We start from the raw sequence: 26,452 nt of genomic DNA, 5'->3' as shown, positions 1-26,452 counted from the left end.
GTTTCCTTCCAGCTCTATTCTGATTCTGACAACATTTTTATATTTTTGCATTATGTTATTTTATTTTATTTTTACATTTATGTCCTAACCTTTTGTTAAGCATCTTGATTGTATACGTATGGTGGAATAGGGGAGGTAAATAAAGAGATCACACAATTAACAAGAGATGCCATACTGCAAAGCTTCATAGGTTTAAGATCTCCATATAATAAACCTATTGTACATGCAGAACCCATTGTAAGATTTCGCTCACAAACGAGAACAAATATTAAATTTGATCAAAGATCATGCAGGGTTAAGAGGACTATTTATTAAAGAACATTCATATATCAATTTTAATGCAAAGTTCTGAAGTAATTTGATGACAATAACAAAAGCAATATTATGAAGTTTTTTTAAAAAAAAAATCTAAGGAAAAAATTAGTGCTAATCCAACACTGGAGAGATACAATTTCAAGTTCCCTCCCAACTATAAAATTCATTGGATGTTTTGAGATAATTATCCCTCAACTTAACTTCCCTCACAAAGTTGCTATGTAAATAACACTGGAAAGTACTTACAATGCAGTTTGTAGGAATAAAATGGAATTTAAGTGCAATAAGGAAGCAAAGTAATAAGTCCAGAAGAGAAACCTAAAGTCTCAAGTGAATAGAGTGTGGATGTGCAGAAATCTTGGACCCAAGAGAAACAACATTTCATGATTCAGTGTAGTATTAGCTACATCTAAAGTTAACCCGTACAGTAGACTGTAAAAATGAAACTGATTCTTTCCAGTCATTTTAAATTTGTGTACAACCTAGAGATGAACAAAGCAGTGGGAGAGATACACTTAGAACACAGAATATAGAGCAGAATATATAACAGGGTAGGAAGGGACCTTGGAAGTTTTCAGGTCCAATCTTCTGCTCAAGCAGGAGACCTTATCTTCTCCTTTCTTGCCCCATTTACAAGCACCAGGCCAAAATTAACAGCAATGAACCTTTTTTATTTACAGGGACTTCTTAAACTCTTGATTTTCCAGGATTCTAGATTATGGCTTCCTTGAGAAGTCAGGTTGAGCTCTTGATTTTTTTATATATATTTAGCCCTAGCACTGACAACAAATGTCCTTCCCTTACTAATGAAATGTTTGTCATGTGGATGCATAGAATAGAGAAAGAATTAGCAAACTCAGAATTAGCAGACTCTTTCAACCCTTTCTCCTTATTATTATCTTTACAACAACCAAGGTTTTCTTCTTCGTTTATTTTTTACTACCAGTACTTCAGTTTTTCCCTACTTTTTTCCCTTGTTTCTTCACTTATCAAGATATTAAGCAGTTTAAAAATGGGAATTTTGGCCCAATTGATTTATAATTCCTACTACAATTTAATTGGCTAGACTCAAAGTGAATATAATAAATGTGATGAATCTGAAAGAATTTATCTAAAAAGTTAGATAATCCAGATGCATTCCTGCTGGAACTTGCAGCGAGTCGAATGCCAGAATCAAGCAACGTTTGGCTAGAGGTGACCGTTTCCAGTTTACAATCTTCCTGGAGTCTGGATAGAGACAGGCAGTTATAAAATCTTTAAGGGATTAAGTGATTTTTAATTTGAGCCCGAAAAGGATGGGTGTGATTTTTACAATCCATGTAGCTAATACTGCACTGAATTATCAAATATTGATTTTACTGGGTACAAGGTTTCTGCACATCCACACACCACTGATCTAACAAAAGCCGAACTTGAGATTTTAGGTTTCTCTTCTGGAATTGTTACTTTGATTCCTTAATTTATTTCTGTATGGAAATGGCAAAGAATTGTTCTCCTAGTCCAGGGATAGGCAACCTTGGCTCTTTTATGACTCGTGGACTTCAAGTCCCAGAATTCCTGAGCCAGCCATGTCTCATCTTTTATCAGTGCTTGGTGTTCCCTGGAACCCCTAAGTCACTACATACAGCTCATAGGGACATTCCAGAGAAGGTTAAAATTAGGTTCCAAAATGCAGCGGAAGTGTGCCAAACTCCTGCAAAATGGAAAACCACCACAATTTTGCCCACTACAGTCTGAAATCTCCTAATTTTTTTTTCCAGAAAACTGTCTAGCTAACAAAAGTACCTCTCACTTAAATAACTGTGACATCAGCATAAAAATAACGTAAGACCATTAAATATATGTGGGTGAAATTCTAATGTAACTGACTTCAATACAATTGGACAATTACCCTAGTTTGTGATGAAAGCTCTTCCATTTTAGTATGGCGGTATCTTGATATGACCCAGCAATTATCAAAGAATACTTCTGACTCACTTTTTCTTGTATCCATAATTGAACATTGTTATAGAATATAGATATAATTTTGTCCTATATTATGTAGGCTATATACATTTTGGCTTTGATTTAAAGAAACTTGAGAGTAGCAAGCAAAACTACTAGTGCAATCTCTGACAGGCTCAGAATAGATGCCTTTGCACATATTAGAAGAAATGACTAAACATAGAAGATGCTAGCAAAAAAAAAAAAAAAGTCAAAGCAATCCCACTGTAAGCCATTTAAAATATGTAGCACAAATGTAAAGCATTACAAGTGAATTAGCCACATAAATAAAGTCAAATTGCAGTCCACACAATTACTCTCAAAGGTCATTTTCATGGATGTTTAAGGTCAAAGATTACATTTTTTCCATTCAAAATGAGCCCCAGTCCTGAAATAGACGATGACTGGAAACATTTAAGTTGCATAAAATCTTAAAATTTCTGACCATTCTTTTATTGAGCAATGGATTCTAAGTGATGGCATCTATTGTCAATGACTACTTAAGAAAAAGAAAAAAAGCAACTATTTCTGGAAGGGGGGGGGAAACACCCATGATTATCTTTTAAAGTAATATAAGAGTTGTGCAATTTTCTTCATTTTGACCCCTTTTTTATTGCCTGTGGATTTTAAGCAAAGGGCTCCAATTTAAAACCTATTATTCCAAAGAAACAGCTTTTCATCTCCTCCCTGAGTGGAACAGTCTTCCTCAAAGCTTTCTTAGATTATTTCCGAGTTCCACAGGGCTTAATATAGAAGAGATCTTTCCCTGCATTTGTGTCATGCATGTTTTAATTAAATTTATATCCCATCCTACAACAAGGACTCTGGCTAATTTATGAGGGGGGTTATATATAAAATGTATAAAAATGTTAAAAGCTACGATCAGCAACAACAATAATAATACATTTCCTAACAGTGTATTATACACTCAGGAAAAGCCTACGAATTGAATAGTACAGAGGGCCCGCCTAAGTGTCACTTTTCCCATTGTCTCCCATGAGTTATTGGGAAGGGTGAAATTACAGGGGGTCCATATTTTCCTCTTTTTTTCCCTCACTTACCTAAGTGGTAGTCATTATTTCTATTTTATGAATTAGCAATTCATGCACTGCTTAATAGTACAGCTTCTGGCACCACTGCAGCCAGACAATTATGGATTGTAGTCATATATCACTTTTATCTATAATTTTCCGGAACGTTCCAGATATTAGATGAAATAACCACCACCTTTCTCCCATTCCAATACACGAATGGATAGCCCATTGACTGGTTCAGTAGAAGGGCTGCTCTCTAAGATTGTTTCTCAGTGTAATTTATTCCTGAAAATTGTTACAGACCATCGTTGTCTAATATATTTGCTTTGCCTTCTTTTGGGCTCTGTACTTTTGGGGGCTGCTAGGAGTTGTAGTCTACCCATAAGTACCTCTACTAATGGGGTATGGTTCCAGCAACATCAGCTTTCAGGGCCAATCATGAAAGATACAAGACACTGAGGTTCAATTCTATCTAGAGGACTAATGTTTCTGTATCTCTGCTTGAAAACAGTAGCATTGTCTTAACTGCCTCATATATGGCTCAAGTATTTACATGATTTATTTTGAGCTGAGGTCTTCCTCCTCGCTGATAATGTCAGCCAGAATATCTATATACCCAAGGAATGTGTGCACTTTGTCTCTGTGTGTGCCTGCATTTGTGTATACATCAACACGTGCTAGACACATTGGGTTTGCTTCTTGATTGTCCACCAATGCAATGAGTGACCAGGTTGAGTGGCCATGCTCAATCTGAAATCTTCAGTGTCCCTGAAGAAGCGCCACTGAAATCTTAGATGAGGCTTTGGGAGTGAGCATATATGTTGGCCTTTTTATGCATGGGGATCTGGACAAGAGGTAATTAATTCACTTGTTTCTAATTCCCTACTCCCCCCTCCTTTTTTTGGCCAGATTGTTAACGTGACTGCTTAGAAAGCTATAACCTTTTCATCAAGTACTGGATGATTATGGTGGGAAATGCCTGCCATTATAGACGTCTCTTGACAGTTAGTTTACAATAGCCTTGCTGCTTTGACCCGGCTCTCTGTCTCTTTCTATACCCATCAAGGTTTCTTGTCAAGAAAACACTGGTAAGATAGCACACCTGAGCCATTCTAGTCAGAGCAGATTCCTCTTTCTCGGCATTCCCTGTCCGTCCAAAATTAATCTGGGAAACATTGTGATGAGATTATTTGAGTCCACCTATCCTATCTATCTGTTGTTTTAAACTGCTAAAATGAAGAAGTTACTAACTGTTTTAAGGATTTTTCATTCCCATCTCAGCATTGCCAGGCTGAGACAGTTTAAATGAAACAGTGCTGCTATTATTTGCAATATGATGATATGAAGGTAGTAATATTACTATACCATTTGTCCTGCTCGGAGGTATGAGAAGTAAAAGCAGTTCACATTAAACAATGAAAAAAACCAAGAAAACAACCAGTTCTGAACAAAGTAATGTTAAAACTTTATATAATTTAAAAAATAATAATTAAAAGGCAACAAACCTTGGAGTTGTGGATATTCTACAAATGCCTGGGGAATGGGCATATCTTCAACTCTTATTTCAAGCAATTGGGGGGGGGGAGATAGCTGTCTTCTGAGACCCTGCCATCATTTTGTCATTAGGATATTTGCTTATCCTGCGTACATAATGATATAGAGTAAGATTACTGGGTCATAAAAGGGAGTTTTAAGTTAATTTAATCATTACCTATCATCCTGGCAATTCACTTACCTAAAATGTTGGGCTATCAGCTGGTGGAAGAACTTGGGATTGATTATTTATCTTTTAAACTAAATTAAATTGATCCAGTTCAATTAAAATCCTTTTTTTTTGTAAGATTTGAACTTCATTATAGGGTTTTTATCTGAGACATACCTGAGCATAAGCTCTATTGTATCGAATGGGCTTATATCCAAAAAATATGCCTGAGATTGCTTTGTCGGTGGCACTTTTAAGATTTTGGAGGAAATATGAATGAGATCTTCCATCATCTTCATCAACAACAAAAATATTTTCAAAGATATAGGGCTGGATCCAGCACTCTACTGAAGAGAGCTTCATTCACAGAATGTTTTGGCGAAGGACAAAGATATTTGCGGCTAACAATATCCCATTTCCACTCCATAATCCAATGTTCCCCTCTGTCCAGAGCTTAAAAAGGTCTCCTTAGAAAACATCGGGCTGCAGAAGAAAAAACAGCAAAATTCAGCACTGCCTTTTCTTTCCAGCAACAGGCATCTCTGCAGCATCTCAGTATCTTCTAGTCACACAAAAAAACATTTTTTTATCTGTAGAAGCCCATGTTCATTTTGCTGTCTGATCAGAGTTAACATACAAGAATTAATAGAGAAACTCTGTCTACCCTTGGCTGGGCATCAAGACGTGGATGAGTCTGAAAATTAGGCCCAGGGCTGAGCTGCATGCGACAGACTGTAGGAGAAGGAGAGGCAGAACCTGGAGGTGGAGTCAAGAGAAGAATCAGCCTGGAGTCATTACGTTCCTACAAGCATCAAAATCCCCCTCTTGGATTCTATTAACTCTTATCTAGCATCAATTCAGTGCTGACCTCTGTTTGACTAGATTCTTGTATATAGGCATGAGCAATAAATCAGCTTAACTAGAACTTAACATGTGGTTCTGATTCTTTATGCCTGACACAGACTGAAGCTAACTGAAATACTCTTCTCCTCTGACTTTGAGACATCAATCAAAGCACTCCAAATCTTAAATATCAAAATATTTATGCACGATAAGCTAGTTTTTTTCTGGCTGCCTACTGCCTTCCTATTGCTCACTGTTCCAAGTCATTTTGATGGGACGCTCTAGAAAATGTCGATTTTAGTATATAATATTTTGCATTTCTTTATTCATTGGCCAGGTATACATGATGAAACTATTTGTAGTATACATCATATTATATTCTGCGCATGTCACATTCTCCAATCTTTTGAACAAAGGTAATTCTACTCTATTCCATCACCAGCTAGCTACTAAGAGAAGTTCCTGATCATTCTATTAAAACTTCAAATCCCTTATATGTCCCTCTCAATTCATAAAGTTGATTGGAAGGGGGGGGGAAAAACAACTGTTTTGTATTTTTTTTTCATATTTATTCAAAAGGCTGTGACAAAGAGTCACAGGAGAAAAATGTAACAACCTACAATCCCTAAATATAAAGCAAGAGGAAAAATAAATAAATAAATAAAAAGAATGAATAAGAATACCTTGGGTACTATTTTGGCTCCCAGATTCCTACGGCATTTTGGCTGTGCACTTCTGTAGGATGGGAAAGTGTTCAGTATCTTCTTTAAAGGCACACATGCTGTACCATTTGGTGTGACAGCTGTTAAGGTAATGATGGATTCCTAGTGAACAGTGCCATAAATAAACATACCAAATTAAAAAAAAATCCTTTCCAAAGATGAAAGAAAATTTGGCAACCTGAGCACATCACTGTAAAAATAAATCATTTATAGCTCAGTTACAGCTCATCCGCCCAGTGTACTAAACAAAACACAGTTTTAAATCTGAGCAAGCCAACACTGGCCATGGAGGAAGATGGTTGGCTTGTTTGCTTCTGCATGGAATTGTTCTCTTTTCCTGGCTTTCAAAGTGTGTGGTCAAGTAAAAATGAATTCAGACCTGTATTGATAGAGCACTTTCGGCCTGCTTTCCGGATGGAACACGTAAGTATTGTGAGTAATAATAAAAATTAATTATCCTTCCTGTGATGTTCTGGAATAAACAAATTTGGAATCACCATTGAACTTGCCCTTGCAATCTGAAAGATGAGAAACAGGTAGCATCCCAATTAACGAAGGTACAAGTATCCTGCTTTGAGTGACAGATATTACAAAAGCATGGTTGTCATTTCAACTTCTAAAGACTTTGGATCCCCCAGTAGAAGACAAGGGAGAGAGGTACACATTCTGATCTGAAATAAACTTGGAGCAGCAACAGCTGTGCCTCTAACCCTCAGGGTTCATCTTTTTTCTGGTGCCTACTTGATAATCTATTCATTATTGCTCAAACTTTAAGCTCTATGCTACAGAAGATCATTAATCATAGATATAATTTAATGACAGCAGGGTCATGTTCCACTAACTAAGTATACCTTGTTTGCCTCAAAATGCTAATCACTTCTCTGCAATATTAATGAGGGACAATTGATATTAAGCCTAATAATCATGTGTCATCTATTTAACAGTTTTATCCATACAAACTAGGTGCTGGGTTATGGCTAAACATAGTTGAAATCTAATTATGTAAACCCACATCTAGATCTAATTCTAGCAATATATCTCTGAGATATCCATGAAGTTAAGCAAGATGTGACTAAAATAGTTCGGGAGAGAAACACAGAATTAACTTAGGCTACTTCTTACATGTTAATGGCTTCATTTATGTTTTCTTATAATTAAAACACAGTAGCATCTCAAGAGAAAAACTGTGGTAGATGTAACTTCATCTGCACTCAGTTAAATTCTGACCTTTTGCTCTAGTCTCTACATCAGCTTCCCCCACTCCTTCCCATGAGCTAGGAAAGTAACCAATAATTCTGAGATTACTGGGAGAGGAAGGAAGAGGGCATAATTTTTTTCATTCTTTATTTCTTCTTTCATCCTGGTCACTTAAGAGAGTGATTGGTTTCTGAATTCTATTATTCTGGTCTTGCCAGACATTGACCAAATGATGATGAGCTGGTTGCAGGGACTAAATACCTTTCTGTTACTAAGGTTGTGATTGGCTGGTTACTAGAAAAAAGTGAACAGTCTTCTCTATTGGTGCAGGGCTGTAATTTTGGCAGCCAAGCACTGTATGTAGTTTACACATTGCAGATACTGACTCCTGCTTTAGATAAGTTGCTTAGCACCACTGCATGCTTTCTAAGAGAATATACCGTAGTGTAGTTCTGGCTAAGTCAAATCATTAAGTTTATTGGCTTCCATAGGGCCGGAGTGTTTAGAAACTTGCAAGAAACTTTGGTACATTTCTCAGTATTCTGTGTCTTACAAGTATGAAAACAGTCAGTGTAAGACAGCTTCCTTTGTCTTCCAAATAATACAATATATTTTCCACAATGTAGCTTCGGATACTTTTTTGTCTAAACCAGGGCTTTTCAACCTTTTCACCCGTTGTACCACTTTTAGGATATGCCAATATCTGAGTACCACCAGTCGCCTAGCAAAGTGTCAAAAACTTGATGACCCCCCCAAAAAGGAAAAAAGTGATAAAGTACAGGTAGTCCTCGATTTACAACAGTTCACTTAGTGACTGTTCAAAGTTACAGTGGCACTGAAAAAAAGTGCCTCCCAAGCCACTGCCGAGCCACCTGCCTGCCCACCGGGCGACACTCTTCCTCCTGTCCGAGGTTTTCATTGTTGTGAGCATTTTTATTGAGGATTGGCAGCGGTGGTGGGGTGGTGTTTGGTTTTTATTCCCCCCATCTGCTGGGTGGTTGCAGGAGGTTTTGGTCACATGACTCTGGGACACTGTGACCATCATAAATATGAATCAGTTGCCAAGCATCTGAATGTAAATCACAAGACCCTGGAGATGCTGCAACATTCCAGCTGATTGGCGCTTCTTCTGGGCTCAGCAGAAGTGCCAGGATCAGTGCTGCTTTCCAGCTGATTGGTGCTTCTTCAGGGCTCAGCAGAAGCACCAGGATCAGTGCCGAGCTCCAGCTGGAACCTGGCACTGATCCTGGCACTTCCGCTGAGCCCTGACAGTCACGAAGAAGCTCCAATCAGCTGGAAAGCGGCACTGATCCTGGTGCTTCCGCTGAGTCCTGACAGCCCTGCAGTTCCAGCCGTCTCTCGCTCAGGCTTGTGCGGTGCTGCCGTCACTTCAGCTCATTCCCTTCCCCCGCTACCACTTTTCTAGGATGGTTGTGTACCACCTGCCAGGTGCCAATGTACCACAGGTGGTACCCGTACCACTGGTTGAAAAGCCCTGGTCTAGATGCATTTCCTCTGGCAGTGCTAGTCTTTATAATGATAAAGATAATAGTAACAACAGCATTTTAAAATGTTTCTTTTATTTTGTCCTCCTTGTAAGATCCTGTGAATATACTTTATGTTCTTTATGTTCTATACCTTATGTTCTAAAATTTCTGAAATTTGATCAGCGGCCAGCTGGCACTAAAGCAGAGTTCTTAAAAGCCCAGACCATTTAAGGATGATCATTTGTGAATTTGAGAAGATAGTCAATATAAAGATTTCCATGGCAGAATATGGAAAAATACAGGACATTATTCCCCAAATTTGACCCAACTCAAGGAACTATTTTATACATTGCTGTTTTAATAAGAAATGGAGAGTTCCAGAATGATTGAATAATGTGCTCCAATCTCAAACAATCCAGATTGACTGAACCATTTTGTGTTTGTTTTCCACAAAATAAATGCAATGAATATTTTAACTGTCCTTGTTACAAAGCCTGTTTGTGAGCCCCTGCAATTCAGTAGCACAAGCTTGCTTGGCTTTGTTAACCAAAAGATATGGACTGAACATGTTATTTATTGAAAAAGATCAATTGTGCAGTGCAGATTCCACATGGAGACTGATGGTGGTTTAAAAAAACCCAACTAAAAACACATATCTGTAATGATGGCACTATTTAACTGTGCTTTTTCCCAACAAAAGAACTCCATCTTTTGAACTCAGCAGGACACCACTATTAGCCATTATTGTAAAACTGTTTGAAATCATCAGATCAATCTGGTATTTTTGGAGATCTGTTCTGAACAAAACTCTTAATGTATTTTTTTTTTTTGGTCTGAAATACTAGAACCTAATTTTACTTCCTTAGTACAGTGTATTTTTTCCACCCCATCTTTTTATAGTATTACATTAACTTTTAAAATAATCATACATTTCAGCAATAAGCCTAGTACAGGTGTATCTTTTAAAAAAAAATTCATTGCGCAAACTAGACGCCAACGGTCATGAAGTACATTTCTAGTACTATATTCAACAATTAGTGGGATGTGTGATGAGCTATCACTAGTTGTGCACTGTTGTTGTTAGTTGCGAAGTCGTGTCCAACCCATTGCGACCCCATGGACGTTCCTCCAGGTCTTCCTGTTCTCTACCATCTTCTGGAGTCTATTTAAGCTCACGCCTACTGCTTCAGTGACTCCATGTTGTATGCAACAGCAAAAAATTATATCTTAAACACAGAATCATTTCAAACATCTTAAAGGGGGCCTTGTAGGCCAGTTTAACTTTTGTTTCCTGCAGGCAATTCAACTCAGCTGCATGTCAACAAGGGACAGCCAACCTCTCTCTTCTACATATTTACAGTACCGTATATGCTGGCATATAAGGCGACCCGGCATATAAGACGACCCCCGTCTTTGGCGCTGAGTCGCATGCCTAGAACGTCGTCTTATACGCCGGAAACTACCAGTATTTCTGGCGTATAAGACGACTCGCCGTATAAGACGACCCCCGACTTCGGTGCCGATTTTAACGCTTGCGGAAGTCGCCTTATACGCCAGCATATACGGTACCCATTTCAACCAAGTCAATTCATAAAGTCAGCAGTGAGTTAAGGGTTGAGTAACTTGACCCTGATAAACCAAATGCAAACACCTGTGAACTGGATTTAGATTAACTTAAATACTAACTTTGTCAGTAACACACTGCAAGGGGAACCTGGACTGATTTTGCAAACGAGTTTTTAATGTTCTTAATAGTCCCCTTCTCTGCTATGATGTGGCCATCTCTGCACTGGAAAAACAGAACAGTCTAACTCCAGCAACACCTGGCAGACATAGACTTCCTTCTACTGTATAGTAGTTTTCTTTGTAAGACCCCACAGTTCCCTCCCTGCAGGAAGGACAAGTGCTGGCGGTCAAATTTAAGCGGATCCCTTCATCTCTCCTAGCCATATACCACACTACGACTTCACTGTGGCCTAAGTCCTAGGGCTCCCCCACAGTAAACAGGATAGGATCCAAATTCAACGGGGTGATCTCCTTTTGAAATGGGGAAAGGATCAGATACTGTTTGAGATCTGGCTTTATCATACTTCGAGTGGACCCAGTGGAACCACTGGGACTCCTAAGTCACACGCTAATTAATATCCCCATTTGCGGGGGGGATGGGGTTTCAATGCTCGATCGGTCCCGCTGCCACGGAAAGGAGGAGGGAGAAAAAAAAGAATAAGCTAGCAATTTCATTCCCTGCAGAAAAATAGGAAGAGGAGGCGGGAAATACGTAGCGGAGCCACCCCGAGGAGCGAAGGCGGGGTTGCAGACCTCACTGTGGATGTGCTCAGCCGGGGTGGCAGCGCTGAACTTCCCTTCCCCTGTCGAGGCTGCTCGGCTGTTTCCTCTCCCCTCCCCTCCCCTATCAGCGCCGCGCAGCTTTGCCACCCAGTAGGCTCCCTTCACAATTGACCGAATCCTGCAGACGATGTGAAGGGGCGAAAACAAAGCTCGGGCCTCCTTGAGGAGCTGAGCTCGGTGGTCGCCCGGTTGAAGACTCTGCTCAAAGGCCGGATAGAAAAAGCCTCCTGGTCCAGCCTGCCCCAGGCTGATGATTGGAGGCAGCTGCTCCTGACAGGATGACCCAGCTTTGGCTTCTTTCAGACGACCTCTGCTGTGTGCTGGGCTCGTCTCTACTTACTTGAAGAACAGAAACCGTGATTTTTGCAGGGCCTATCACAAGTTGGATGCTTTTGATACTGCTCTGGTTTACAAGCATGGATCTGAGACCTGGATCTTTGTGGATCCATGCAGGTTTTATATGGCCTCTAAGCTAACATCAGCAGGCAGTGGGCACTCAACAGTAATTTGAAAGGGTTTGATGCTATCATGGTGCAAAAACATGGATTTTTCATAGACTCACACAGGCTTTAAATGGGATCCATATAAAATGGCCACCAAATTACAGGTAGGCCTCGATTTACAACAGTTCGTTTTGTGACCGTTCAGAGTTATCTTTATCTGGTTTGTACTACAAGTACTGTATATTCCGGTGTATAAGGCGACCCGGCGTATAAGACGACCCCCGTCTTCGGCGCCGAGTTGCATGCCTAGAAAGTCATCTTATATGCTGGAATCTACCGTAATTTCCGGCGTATAAGACGACTCGGCATATAAGACGACCCCCGACTTCGGCGCCAATTTTACCGCTTGAGAAAGTCGTCTTATACATCGGAAAGTATGGTAGTCCTCAAATTGCATCCATTTGTTTATTTGTTGAAACTTAACAACAGCACTGGAAAAAAGTGACTTATGATTGTTAATCACACAACCATTGCAGCAATCCCCACGGTCATGTGATCAAAATTCAGACACTTGGCAACTACCTCAAATTTATGACCGTTGAAGAGTCCTGGGTTCATGTGATCACTTTTTGTGAACTTCTGACAAGCAAAGTCAATGGGGAAGCCAGATTCACTTAACAACTATGTTACTAACTTAAAAACTGTGGCAAGGAAAGTCATAAAATGGGGCAAAACTCACTTAACAAATGTCTTGCTTGGCAACAGAAATTTTGAGCTCAATTGTGGTCATAAGTCAACTACCTGTACTCGTTACATCCTACTATGCATAATGAACCATCTTAATTGAAGATTTAATGGTTGTTGGAGTGTCAGATCCCTCATGAAAAAATATGAGACATTCTTGTGGATCCATATGATTTTTTACACTGGATCTGTTTGTGCAAAATGAACCTTAACAATCACAAATTTGAGCATTTTTGGCAGAAAAATAGCTCTAAAATTATTTTAAAAATGGATCAATCTCTTGACTTTAATTGATTTCTACATGGAATCCACTTGAATTCCGTATTAAATTTATCATAACCCTCTGGATATAATCCCAGATATAATTGACAAATGTAGTTGTTTTTGGTGCTTACTGTTGCAAAAAAATGTGATCAAATCCACAGTAAATAGATTCTGCAAATTTTACATAGGATCCGAAACAGCATCAAAACAACATACATCTGGATAGAACCATGAACCATGATTTCATGAGCTATGACATCATAGATCCAACATGTTTTTTTATCACTATGGTTTAAAAATAGTGAATCCAAGGGATGAATCTTCATGGATTTTCACATGGGATGCACCAGAAACTATTAAATCCCAGAATTTTCCAGTCCTAATTTGCTTATATATAGTTTTCTCTTTTGAAAAAGAAAGTGGAATAGTTTGCTGAAATACTTCAGTTATTTTAGCCTCCTTCTAAATAAATTTACTTAATCAGAACTTAAATTCAATTGCTACTGCTTCATGCCCTTGCTTTTCTGCCAATGGGAGTATCAGGTAATCCCCTTCCAGTATCTAATCCAGTGGTTCTCAACCTTTTTAATGCCGTGACCCCCAACCGGTTGTAAGTCGAGGACTACCCAACCGGTCATAAGTCGAGGACTACCCAACCGGTCGTAAGTCGAGGACTTTCCCTGCCCGGGAGCGCCGCGCATGTGTGCCACCCCCTGCGCCGGCCGAGGTGTAGCTGGCAAGTGGCAGAGATGGAGCAGGCCGACCACCGGCTGGGCCACCAGTTGGCCCAGCCCAAGGGAGGTAAGGCATCCGCCAGGGCCCACGCGCGCCAGCAACTCTCCCTGCGCCCGCCGGCCTCCCACCTCCCACCCCTGACCCTCTTTTACTTACATTTTTAGTAGTTGCTCAGCAGGAAGGGGTGGAAACTTCCAGACAGCTCGCCTTTGCTGCAGACAACTTGCAGCACCGTTTGCAGAATGGGACTTTTGGCGGGCTCAGCAGGGCAGAGACAGCCTGGACAATTCCTATTGGCTTTTGAAAGCCAATAGAATTAGACTCTATTCAAGAGAGTCTATTCTATTGGCTTTCAAAAGCCAATAGAATAAAAGGGAGTAGCACAGCTAAGGAAAAGGGGAAAAAATGGCAGACTGCGTTGTTTCGCGACCCCCGTGAAATGGTCGTTTGACCCCAAATGGAGTCACGACCCACAGGTTGAGAACCACTGATCTAATCCATTCTGTTTTCCTGTTCTGAATAATATCCCTTATAAGAATGATGTTCAAATCTCAGGGTAATTATAAGAGACTAGATATTAGATGCTTGTTAGTTTCCATTTGGAAACCTATTCAATAATATTAATACAGTATGGGTTTTTACACTATGTAGTAACTTCTGATCTACTTCTGTAGTAGTGATACTTTGTCTGGAAAAGAAGAAGAATAGAATCACAAATTGTAAGAGGCTGTCTTATCGTACAATTTTGAACAATTCTATCCCTTCTTTTACATACTGTAATAACCTTCAGTGATATGAACAATGTCATCATGTTCCCTTTCCTTCTCTTCATCTGGGTAGGTATAGCTAGATCTTCCAATCATGGCTTGCACATTTTCTGTTCCAAGTGCCTTATCATCATGATTTCTCTTCTCTGGATATGCTCCAATTTGTCAGTGTCTTTCCTAAAATGTAGCATGTTCCACTGTTCCAGATCTTCGTGTTTTACTGTCCACAATGGATCTTCCCCTCCCATTTTATACATATGTATTTGATTTGTCCTACTCCAATGTAGGGTTTGGCATCTAGTCACCTTGCTGATTTCCACCCATTGCTCCAGCTTGCAAGATTCTCTTGAAATCTGATATTGCTCTCTATACAGTATTGATGCTGTCTGCAAATCTGATAACTACAGTATATTTTCTCAGCCTTCTCCGAACACACATTTTTAAATGTGTTGAAGAGCACAGAGCCTAGGATGGAGTCTTGCAGTAGCTACTTGATGCACTCGGCTTGAAGCAAAGCTACTGACATATTTCACTGTTGCTCCATGGACATGGAAAGAGATGGGCATGAAGAAAGTGAGTAGTCACAAATAAGAGATTAAAAAAAAAAGAAAACAGTTAATTTACTAAAAGGTATATATCTGATGTCATATCTAAAGCCAAATTTATATGTCGGCTTGTGAAAATTAGAATGCTTCTATTTTATACCCTTCCCCCCCCTTGGGGGATGGTGGAAAAAATAAAAACAGGTTGAAAAAAGTAGCAGAATATTGTAATATCTATTACACGGTGGATCCATCGCTTGACTTTAATTGATTTGTACATGGGATTCACCTGAATCAAAAAGATTTGATTCTGATAGTGTTGGAAAGATTCGTTAGGAAAGCAATACTGAAAAAGATTGTTTGCGACGTTTTCATTTTGTTTTGTTTCTCAGGGCCTTTTTTTTTTGCGTCTGCCAGGGATTTTCCTAATGATATGCCCTCTGAAATATGTTCAGCTACACACCAATGCTTTCGGTTTTGCTCAGAGAGGCAAAAACCTGGGACTTCAATGATTGCAATCTTCTGCTCGGTGAAGAAAGCTCTGGTAGCACAGATTTAGATGTCAAAATGGATGGTGATAATCTTATTAACCTTGAGTTTTTTCATCTCCTCAGAGTCTTTAGATTATAAAGTATGAAACCTAGCAGGTGGTGGGTGGTTTTCAGTGTTTACGTCCTTTTAAACAGCCACCTAGGATTTTTCCTTCTCAAAGAAAAAAATGGCAATGCAAGTTAAAGAAACAAGTTATCTCCAGCACTGTTGACAGGTAAATAGCTTTTCATGTTTGGATGAAAAAGTATTTTCATGTGCATCATGGGCCAGTCAGAAGCTAATTATACCCCACCAGAAGCCCTGGGTTTAGGATGCTTTTCAGCTTCAGGAGAACTCAGGTGAGTAATTGGAAGAGATCATACTCAGTATCTGCATTGCACATAGCTGGTCTCTGTGAAAAAGAATATACATTTCTTTGGGGGGAAGGAAGGGAAGATGTACTGTCCCTGAAACTTAGAAAGCTACTATTAGTATTCATAAGAGCTAGACAGGCAAATAATCTGATCCTGAATAAAGGATTTTTAATTTTTTGCCAGGTAGCTGAGGATATCAGTTCCAACACTACAAATTATCTTTCATTATTGTCTGCATCAAATGACCAAGTTACTTCTTCACTCAGATTTCCACACTTTATTGGAGCAAAGAGAAAAAGACAGGAGGGTGGTCAGGTGATAGATAATACAACAAAATAGAATGCAGAATAGAAAATAATGGAATGGAGAATGGAGTGGGATGTGGATGGAGTGAAGAATGTAATGGGATAGGGTAGGGTAGGGTAGGGTAGGGTAGGACAGGGCAGGGTAGAATAGAATAGAATAGAATAGAATAGAATAGAATAGAATAGAATAGAATAGAATAGAATAGAATAGAATAGAATAGAATAGAATAGAATAGATATTGGTATGAATTATTGTGTGGGATATCATAGGAATAGTGTGAACTTCTCACTTTTCTGAACTTCATTTTCAAAATTGACTTCAAGTTGTCCTAGATAAGATTGTCAAATCAGAGAGGGAAAAATGACATTTCCTTTCCATAAAAAAACTAACTGGATTTTAGAACTAAATGGGCTAATACATTTTTGGTGCAACATTCTCAAATGAAGAAGTAGAAGACACTCCTCAAAGACTCATACACTTAACCCAGGCCAGGTGGTTTCTTTGCTTTATCTTCTGGAATCCCAGCCACCGGCCAAAGGTGACCTACTTAGTAAATCAGGTAAACAGGCAAAAACTTAGCATCGTGTGTGACTCTAAGCAATTCATCCTAAAAAGGAGTAAGCTTTCCCCCTGAAAAATTCTGAAGGTTATTCAGACAAGAGAAAGAGAAGCTTTCCCTTTTATGAGGGGAATTCCAGATCCTACCTGATTACTTCAGTTTGCTTTTTATTGAACATAAAAGGAATTCTGAGAGCACATTAATTACCTGAATTGAACAAAGAAACGGATTTTGCCCAGATTTAGCTTTCTTTCACAGTTGGTGCCCACATCTCTCTGGAGTTTTCTCCTGGATTGCTAAAACATATGCCCAGACGCCCGTTGTGCATGATCTACAGTATTAGAGCACAAAATGGCAACCTTTTAGATCGAGAGCTGCAATAGAATAGACAGGTAAATTGTGGGGTTATCAACAATATTAAAATTCAAAGAAATTCTTACGGACTTCCTTAATACCGTATTTTCCGGCGTATAAGATGACTTTCTAAAGCGTGGAAATCGGCGCCGAAGTCGGGGGTTGTCTTATACGCCGAGTCATTTTATACACCAGAAATTATGGTAGTTTCCAGCGTATAAGATGACTTTCTAGGCATGGAAATCGGCGCCAAAGTCAGGGGTCATTTTATACGCCGGAAAATACGGTAGCTTTCCACAGATTAAAGCATAAGATGTTCTGAAAGGGTACAACCAAAATACTTCAATTAAAGTGAATGGACACCCCCCAAACACCACTAAACAAACATTATAATTGTGCTAAAATCCCAGAAATGTTATGGATTCTCTTATGACCAGCCTTTCAGGGGGAACCAGCTCACTTTTTAGCACTGGATGTTGTTTGCCCTTAAGTTTATATAATGCTTTGAACAATCTGGGGTTTTATTTGGTCAATTCCGAAATTGTTGTACAGATAGTCCTTGACTGACCACCACAATTGAGCCCAAAATTTCCCCTGCTAATTAAGACAGTTGTTAAGTGACCTTTCTTGCCACAATTGTTAAGTGAATCATTGCAGGTGTTAAGTTAGTAACATGGTTGTTAATTGAAGCTGGCTTCCCCATTGACTTTGCTTGTCAGAGGGTCCCAAAAGGGGATCGTATGATCCTGGGAGACTGCGACCGTCATAAATATGAGTCAGTTGCCAAGCATCTGAATTTGGATCACATGACCCTGGGGATGCCACAACAGTCATCAGTGTGAAAAATGACCATAAGTCACTTTGTCAGTGCTGTTGTAACTTGGAACAATAATGAAACAAATAATAGTATTTTGAGGACTACCTGTAGTACAAGCCAGAAAAGGGCCAATGGAGAAGATTTTCAGGAAATTACTGCATGAGGAACTAGGTCAGTGGTGGCGAACCTATGGCACGGGTGCCAGAGGCGGCACTCAGAGCCCTCTCTGTGGGCATGCGCGCCATCGCCCCAGTCCTAGGCCTTCAGCTGGGTTTTATGAAACCTTTTCGCTTTAGACCTCCGCCGCCATGTGCAAAAAAAAAAAAGGTTCAATCAATCAGTCAATTTCAACTTTTCACAGGAAAAAAAATCTTGCAAAGTTGGAATTGATTGATCAAACTTTTTAGTCCCACCCAGTCTGCTGTTACCACTGCAGCCATGCCCAGCCAATGGGCCACACCCACCCGGCACCTGACAATGCATGTGGGTTTTGGGTTACAGTTTGGGTACTCGGTCTCTAAAAGGTTCACTATCACTGAACTAGGTCCTCTTCATGTTTTGAGGTTTCCCCAATTTTTGTATGCTAATGAATGGATTATATATTTTAGAATTGTGTATACATATATTGAAGTGCGTTAAGCATAGCTTCAAGTACAATCAAAGTCAGTCAGTCAGTTCAGTTGATTGATTGATTGAGCTGTATTATTGGACTTAATAATGCTCAAAGGATGTTCCCCTCCCCTATATTAAATAAGTGCTTGGACCAGGAAATGTGTGTGCGTACATGCTGGCTCTCCTTTGCGTTACTGTCAATGGAAGCTAAAGTGGAAGATGACATCATTTGAGTTCTTGACGCAGTACATAGGGGGATGTATAAAATGAATAGGGGCTTGAGGCTTCCTTGCAATAGGCTACCTTCTTTCTTAGTGTTTGATTATCCCCCTGCTTTTGGCCTCTGCTTCTCAGGAGGTGACAGATTGGCTAAATTAATGTTGAGTAAAATCAGTGAAAGGGAAAAATAATGGGCACCACATGATTTATTGCTTTCCATAGAAATCTGCTAAGCAAATTCAGTGTATGCCTTTGTAGAGGATGCAAAAAAAGGGAAAGTCTCAGGAAGCTGATCCACAAATTGTTTGTTTAGAGCCCAGGTGCCTTAAGCTGTGGGGGGAAGTGGGGGAGAGAAACAGAGACTCTAATGGTGGTGGTTGTTTAAAATATGCAAATGAAAGTTCCTGAGCAGCATTGCTTCATCAGACCAATCAGTGCTGACCCAATATATTATTGAGAATATATATATATGAAAGTGATTTAATTGAAGCTTTGGTTAGCTGTTACACCCTGTGTCTGTCTGATTCGTGCCATAGCGGCCAGGAAATTTATAAATGGGTTTGGAATGTTGTTCAGGCACCAGAAAATAAACCTCCAAGCTATTTACTACCTCTATGATATATAAAGTTTGCAGTTTTGATTTTGTGTGATTATGTTCAGCAATGGTGACCTTTAGAGACAACAATATTGAAGTGTAATGAGGAGATGTTTGATCACTGGCCGACAATGAAGACTTGGCACAACTCTTGCAGTCCTTTTATGGAATTTGTGAAATTCAGCTGACAGCCTTTAACCCTCACACTACTGAAAGTTTGTAATGGTAAGCACTATTGCTAGTAGCCATAATAGTCACCGTTGTAGTCAGACAACCAGACTCTATATTGTAGAGTGTAAGGAAGAGGACCTGGATGGAAATGTGTGGGAACCGTTATTGTATCTGGGCAAAAGTGAACTGAAATGGTTTAAAATCCAGGACAAATGAATAACACTTGGAAAAAGCCTTCTTGAATTCTTGAAATATAAGAAGGAGGAGGAGGAAGAGGCATAGCCCAATTAGATTTACAAGAGTTTGTTATTTCCATAATTGGCTACAGTAATTTTAGTGGAAACTCTATCAACCATGTTAACAGAGTGGGCCCCTTTTCTTGACAAACAAAACTCCCAAACATTTGGACGTTGGCTGTGTGATTGTCATCAGTACTGGAACAGCTGAGAACTCTATGAGGCAGCCGATGCTCCTTCAGTCGACCAAGAGGGGGCAGCAAAAATCACCCATTCAGTGTTCTGCCTTTTATTCCTTTCCCCCTTCCACCATCTCCTTGTCCCCTCTCCACACAGAAAGGTGGTGGAGGTGTGTGTGTGGGGGGGGGGGGGAAGCATTGCTAATCTTACCCTTTCATGATTTCAATACATGTTGTGCATCTTCGGCCCTTAGAAATGTGAGCTGTTGGTAGAAGGGGAAAATGCCTGGCTGCAGGCTGAATTCTGGACAGGGAAGAGGTGAGCTTCTCAAGCAAGTTCCTCACTGCCTCTTCACTGCCACCTAGTGTCTAACCCTGGGATAAATCACTGACATGGGGTAGAGCTGCATTCCCCCCCCCACACACACCTTTAAGAGAGTTTAGTTTTTTAATTCCTACCCCCGCTGTCCATGGAAAAGCCAATTTAGTCAAGGTACTGAACTAGTATATTATTATATACTATTATAACTCAGGAGATTTAGTTCTAGTTCTATTTTTATCAGGAAAACTAGGTAGGTGACTCTTAGCCCAACCCATCTTAGCCCAACCCATCTCACAATATTGTTGTATTATTGTGCAGAGAATAGGGATAAAAATCAAATGAATAAATGTAGCAACTAGCCATCAGAAGGACACCTAAAGTAAAATTTATTTACTGCAAAGTTTTAAGCAATGTTTCCAAGATTCAGGACATTAAATCACTATTTTTCCCTGTGTCAATTTTAGTAATAACAACTCCCACATTATTGCAGGTAATCCTTCCTTCCTTCCTTCCTTCCTTCCTTCCTTCCTTCCTTCCTTCCTTCCTTCCTTCCTTCCTTCCTTCCTTCCTTCCTTCCTTTTCTTTCTTCTATTTGTGTTTATCTATCATCTCTCCCCTTATTTTATTTCCTAAGTTTCATAGCCGCATGAAGGGGATTATTGGGTCGGGGAAGAAGAGCAAGGCTTATATGAATTGTCTTCTCCCTTCCTCCCAAGTGGAAAGCAAAAGGAGGGGGGGAATCTATTTGGACTAATGGTAGAAAAGGGTTACGTCTTCCTAGCCATATTGCTTTCCTGCTCTTGATCCTCTGCAGCCAGTGAGGCTGATTTGTATTGTAAACAAACAGTCATTGGAGGGGGAAAAAAATGTAAGTATGAGCATCACCTGGAGTTTGAGCTTTCAACTTTCACTGAACGTCTTAGAGCAAGTGCTTCATATGGATGAGCTAATAGCATTAGAGGTATTAGCTAGATAGAAAAGTTAAGCATTAAAGCCATGGTCATCCTCTTGATTCCAGAGAGAAGGCAGGTTAGATTTTTTTTTTCTTCCAAACATGAAAACATCAGCTACAGAATATCGTAAAGGTTAGAACTGAGTTTAGTATTTTGTAAACGACGACTGAATTGAATGTGCTGCTATACATGTCAAACTCGCAACGTCACGTGATGTCATGCAACATATCGGGATGGTTTTGCCATTGCCGGCAATGGGGTGGGTGCGGCTTCCGGATGATGCATCCGGCCCACGGGCCGGCAGTTTGACACCCCTGTGAAGCATAAGACTCTTTTATCTATTTAGAATTATCCCCCTGGAAGGAACTTTTTGAATGGGATATTACTAGTCCTGCTAGGAAATACCTAAATCCCTTTTATTTTTGCTTCCTTGCTAATAATGCTATTCAAGGATCATTGGGACACTGTTCTTGCCAATGGCCAGTTCATTTATTGGTTAAAATTGCCTTTATGTCCCTTCAATCAAGCAACTCTCTGTGGCTTACAAAAGCTATGTAATAATGCATTCGCTACATATGACAAATGAACTTGGAACAAATTAATCTGACAATAAATCAGCATTTCCTAAGTTACATTGGTGAATCGTGCCAAATTTTGTTGTACTTACTATTTATGTTAATAGTTCTATGAGAAGAAAACCCACGAGGAATCCTGGAGGGGGGCTGCAGAAAGTGGAAAGGGACAGTGGCTGACAGGAAATATATCCTGGTTAGAGTCTGTTTCTCTCTGATTCAGATCCACACAGGTTTCAGGAGGCCTCTTTATGTTGGAAAATGTACGAAGTGGCTGAAAGGTTACTACTTCTGCTATCTTCTCATCAGCTTTTTTGTCGGTAAAGGAGAAGGTATTGCAATGCAGCTAGTCCTCTATCTATTGAATTTTCTGTTTGGGAAAGGTATATGTCCAGGCAACATGTGCCATATATGCTTTTCTTGTTCACTCAGAATCCTTTCTGATATCTCCAAAAGAGCTGGAAATTGGAGAAGCCTGCAGATCAGTAGAGAATACAGTGCAGCAGCTTATAGTGCAGTGAAAGATTGCTCTTCTAAATAAATTGAAGAGAAAGATTCCCACTAGAACAAGCCCACATCGTGAACTGTCCATTTACGAGGATTTTCCCCACAACAACCCTGTGAGGTGGGCCAGGTTGAGAGACAGTGACCCAAGTCACCCAAGCTATTTTTCACACCTTAAGGGGGGATTAGAATTCACCGTTTCCTAGTTTCTAGGCCAGCACCTTAATCCTGACCCCGAATTCTCTCTTATGTGCAAACAGTAATGTGAACCCTGTATATAAATGAAGTAGGTTTGTTAACAATTAAACTACTACAGGATATGAAGTGTCTTAGTCAATGCCGACCATCTTCATATACACCTAAAATTGAGAGAAAAAAAGTGAAATTAGATAATTACCTCTCACCCTTCAGACCATCCACTCTTGAGGGAGAGGAAAAAAGTCTACAATTACGTTGGTGTAAGGTATGATTAAAAGAGTAAGAATTTGAGGCTACAACTTTTATCAAAAATAACAGTAGATCTGGGAGTAACCTGTTACCATTAGATCTTCATTTTAGAATTAGTTTCCCCCTTTCCAGCTTCCTTCTGATGTAGCAATTAATTCTAGGACGTCTTTCGCTTCATCCTTGCTCTTCTCTTGAAGTAGCACACTCCCCTATCCAACTCAGCTTCCATCCTCTCTCCCATTCCACTCCCTTCAAGAGTGCTGTGACTTGAGGCATCAATCTACACCTCCAGCAAAGGCTTTTAACTCTCGACAAAAGTTAAATTAGAGATAATATTTCCTTCATTAATGTGCTATTTCTTTTATAGAAAATAAAAAAGTGCAATAATGACTCCATCAGAACTTTTCAACAATTGGGGAAAATATTTCTCTCCCACCATGCTTTGTTATGGCTAGTATTTTGCTGATTTTGTTTGGTGTGTTTGTTCATAGGCTAATGTCATGCTTTAAGAGTGTTGATTGCAACTGAGCATATTAATTACACAAAGTCTAGTGTGCCATTTTATACACTTTGCATTTCAACAGTCTTTTATAAAAGTAGTATTTCAGTGTATATATTATGACATAATTTCATTGTTTCATGGGAACAATCAACTCTGAATGGATGTGTGGTGGGAAAGCTGAGTAGAAAAGCAAGTACAAATAACACATGAGGATTTTCAGGTTGAGAGGGGAAGGATTTAAGATATTTTGTTAATCTTGAGGCTATGAAATAGCACTGATTGGTCTCCATGTATTAGAGAACAGGTAATGTGTTAATTGCTGCTTAGAACTGATTCATGATTTTATTTATTTAGTGCAGGTGTTCCCAACCAGGGGCTTTCGTACCCCCTGGGGGTGCAAGACGATATTCCAGGGGGTGCGAAAACTTGGGTTTTCAAAATTATAGTCTATATGCACAGTTCGTTGCCATTATTTTGAACTTTTGTAAAGGATGCAAGAATATATCAGAAGAGTTCTAGGAGTGCGGGGTATAGAAAAGGTTGGGAGCTGCTAAATTTTAGCGTATGGCAAAAATGTTAAAAAACACATCACAATTACATTCTTAATGAGCAAATATGGATCAATTTACTGTTTACAAATTCAAACATATAAAGAACGGTTGTTGGAATTGGGTCTGTCTAGTTTGATGAAAAGAAGGACCAGGGGTAACATGAAAGCAGTGTTCCAATATCTAAGGGGTTGCCACAAAGAGGGGATCAACCTATTCTACAAAGCACTTGAAGGCAGGACAAGAGGCAATGGATGGAAGCAAAACAAGGAGAGAAGCTACCTAGAACGAAGGAGAAATTTCCAGACAGTTAGAATAATTAATTAATCAATGAAACAACCTGCCTCCAGAAGTTGTGTATGCTCCAACACTGGAGGTTTTTAAGAAGAGATTGACAACCATTTGTCTGAAATGGTATAGGGTTTCCTGCCTGAGCAAGAGGTTGTATAATCATTGGTTTGGAAACTTAAGTCCCTTCCAACTCTGTTATTACATTATTTATATAGACAATACATAATGGAGTTGCATCTGGAAAGTCGTTGGAGATTTCCTGATATAAATAAATAAAATAATAATAATAATAATAATAATAATAATAATAATAATAATAATAATAATAAAATACAAAGACCTACAAATAGAAATAGAAAGACTGTGGCAAAAGCAAGCAAGGTAGTACCAATAGTCATAGGCGCCTTGGGTGCAATCCCAAAACAACTGGAGCACCACTTGAACACCATTGGCATGGACAAATTCGCTATTAGTCAATTGCAAAAGGCGGCCTTACTAGGAACTGCTTCCATCCTGCGATGATATCTGTAATACCATCAAACATCCACATTTGCCTATCCCAGGTCCTGGGTAAGGACTCGATAGGTAGACAAAATGCCAAATCCAGTCTGAACATCTGGCTGACTGTGCGATGATCGATAATAATAATAATAATAATAATAATAATAATAATAATAATAATAATAATAATAATAAAAAATATAGTGAGACGTAAATTTCAGAATGACATACCGGCTCGGATGTCGCCCAGGTTAACAAGGTCCGCGCTAGATATTGGAGTTCCTGGATATCTGGTGAAAAATGGGTTACAGGACTCAGGACTGTTGGCTGAGCAACCAGGGCCAGCAGCTGCAGAACTACTGGAAGAAAAGGTGTTTACCCGTCGCAGATACACAGTGATTGAAAACAAAGAAATACTGGTCTGTTACTACAGATCAAGTCCAACAAGAAGAACACCATTGGCATTGACAAATTTGCTATTAGTCAATTGCAAAAGGCGGCCTTACTAGGAACTCTCTTTCATCCTGCGACGATACCTGTAATACCATCAAACATCCACATCTGCCTATCCCAGGTCCTGGGTAAGGACTCGATAGGTAGACAAAATGCCAAATCCAATCTGAACATCTGGCTGACTGTGCGATGATCCATAATAAAAAAGTTGGAAGGGACCTTGGAGGTCACCTAGTCCAACCCCCTGCTCAGGCAGGAAACCCTATACCATTTCGGACAAATGGCTGTCCAGTCTCTTCTTAAAAACCTCCAGTGTTGGAGCATTCACCGCTTCTGGAGGCAGGTTGTTCCACTGGTTAATTGTTTTAACTGTCAGGAAGTTTCTCCTCAGTTCTAGGTTGCTTCTCTCCTTGATTAGATTCTATCCATTGCTTCTTGTCCTGCCTTCAGGTGCTTTGGAGAATAGCTTGACTCCCTCCCTTTTCAGAGGGTGCTGTTCCACAATACGTCACCCTGTCTACTTTGGAGCACCACAGCTACATTCTGAAGAAGTGAGCTTTTCCCATTTCTGGAGGGGACTAGTGCACCTGCCATGTTGAGTCCGAATCCACTGATCCGCTAAATCTAACAAAGTCTCTCAGACCTCCATGCATAGACTTTTTTTCTCCTGAATCAATTACTCTTGAAGCTGCTTTAGTCAATCATTATTACCCCCAGAAACTTTTTTCCAGTTCTGTCCCTTTAACTGTAAGATCTAATTTGTACATGCAACAAAATAAGATGGAGTAGACTTACCATTTTATGATACTATTTCAGACTTCAGGCAAGGAAAAGGGTGTTGAAATGCTCTCCAGTGTAAAATGGATCTCTGAAAGAAAAGAGAGGAAAGATTAGCCCAAGAAAGAAAGATGTATATTTCCCCACTTTTTTTAAAAAAAGGAAGACCCACCTTGCTCTTTGACAGGCCGAACTCAGGAGCTGTTTATTGAAGACCAAGAAAGCTGAACTGATAAAAAAAATGAAAAGAAAACACAAGACAGTGGAGTCTTTTGCTCCAACCCTTTAACATTTAAGTCTAGCATTTCCCCTTACTACAATATGCTAGAAAATTTCTCCTGGTGTCCTGATTTTTCAGTTTGTATATGAAATACATAGGGAGAGCATTTTGAAATCAGACTGTAAACCTGAGGAATGGACAATCCATTCTACCACTTTAGAAACGCTACCACTACCTTACTCCCAACAGTGTGGCAAGTGTGGACCTGATGCCTCACATTTC

At 39.6% G+C, this 26,452-nt stretch overlaps 2 long non-coding RNA genes across 3 annotated transcripts in view; both read right to left on the bottom strand.

The window, feature by feature from the left end:
- Nucleotides 1–148: 148 nt before the first annotated feature.
- Nucleotides 149–23,823, bottom strand: LOC120304611. Of its 2 annotated transcripts, none has more exons than XR_005555772.1 (4): nucleotides 22,023–23,823; nucleotides 17,105–17,271; nucleotides 6,561–6,701; nucleotides 149–5,790 (listed from the first exon to the last, which is right to left on the bottom strand). It is a non-coding gene; the product is annotated as an uncharacterized LOC120304611 (long non-coding RNA). The 2 variants fall into 2 exon arrangements; XR_005555773.1 differs by having other exon boundaries at nucleotides 17,105–17,228.
- Nucleotides 23,824–24,954: 1,131 nt separating this feature from the next.
- Nucleotides 24,955–26,452, bottom strand: part of LOC120304612 — a 62,690-nt gene continuing 61,192 nt past the window's right edge. Inside the window, exons 3-4 of the long non-coding RNA XR_005555774.1 lie at nucleotides 25,969–26,041; nucleotides 24,955–25,010 (exon numbers count right to left, since the gene is read on the bottom strand). This is a non-coding gene — a long non-coding RNA (uncharacterized LOC120304612). The remainder of the gene's footprint in view (nucleotides 25,011–25,968; nucleotides 26,042–26,452) is intronic.

The sequence above is a fragment of the Crotalus tigris genome, unplaced genomic scaffold (assembly GCF_016545835.1).
Source record: "Crotalus tigris isolate CLP2741 ecotype Arizona unplaced genomic scaffold, ASM1654583v1 scf7180000017641.3106099, whole genome shotgun sequence".
NCBI lineage: Eukaryota > Metazoa > Chordata > Lepidosauria > Squamata > Viperidae > Crotalus > Crotalus tigris.
The sequence above is the reverse complement of the archived record's forward strand: the minus strand, read 5'-3'. Positions and strand labels throughout refer to the sequence as shown.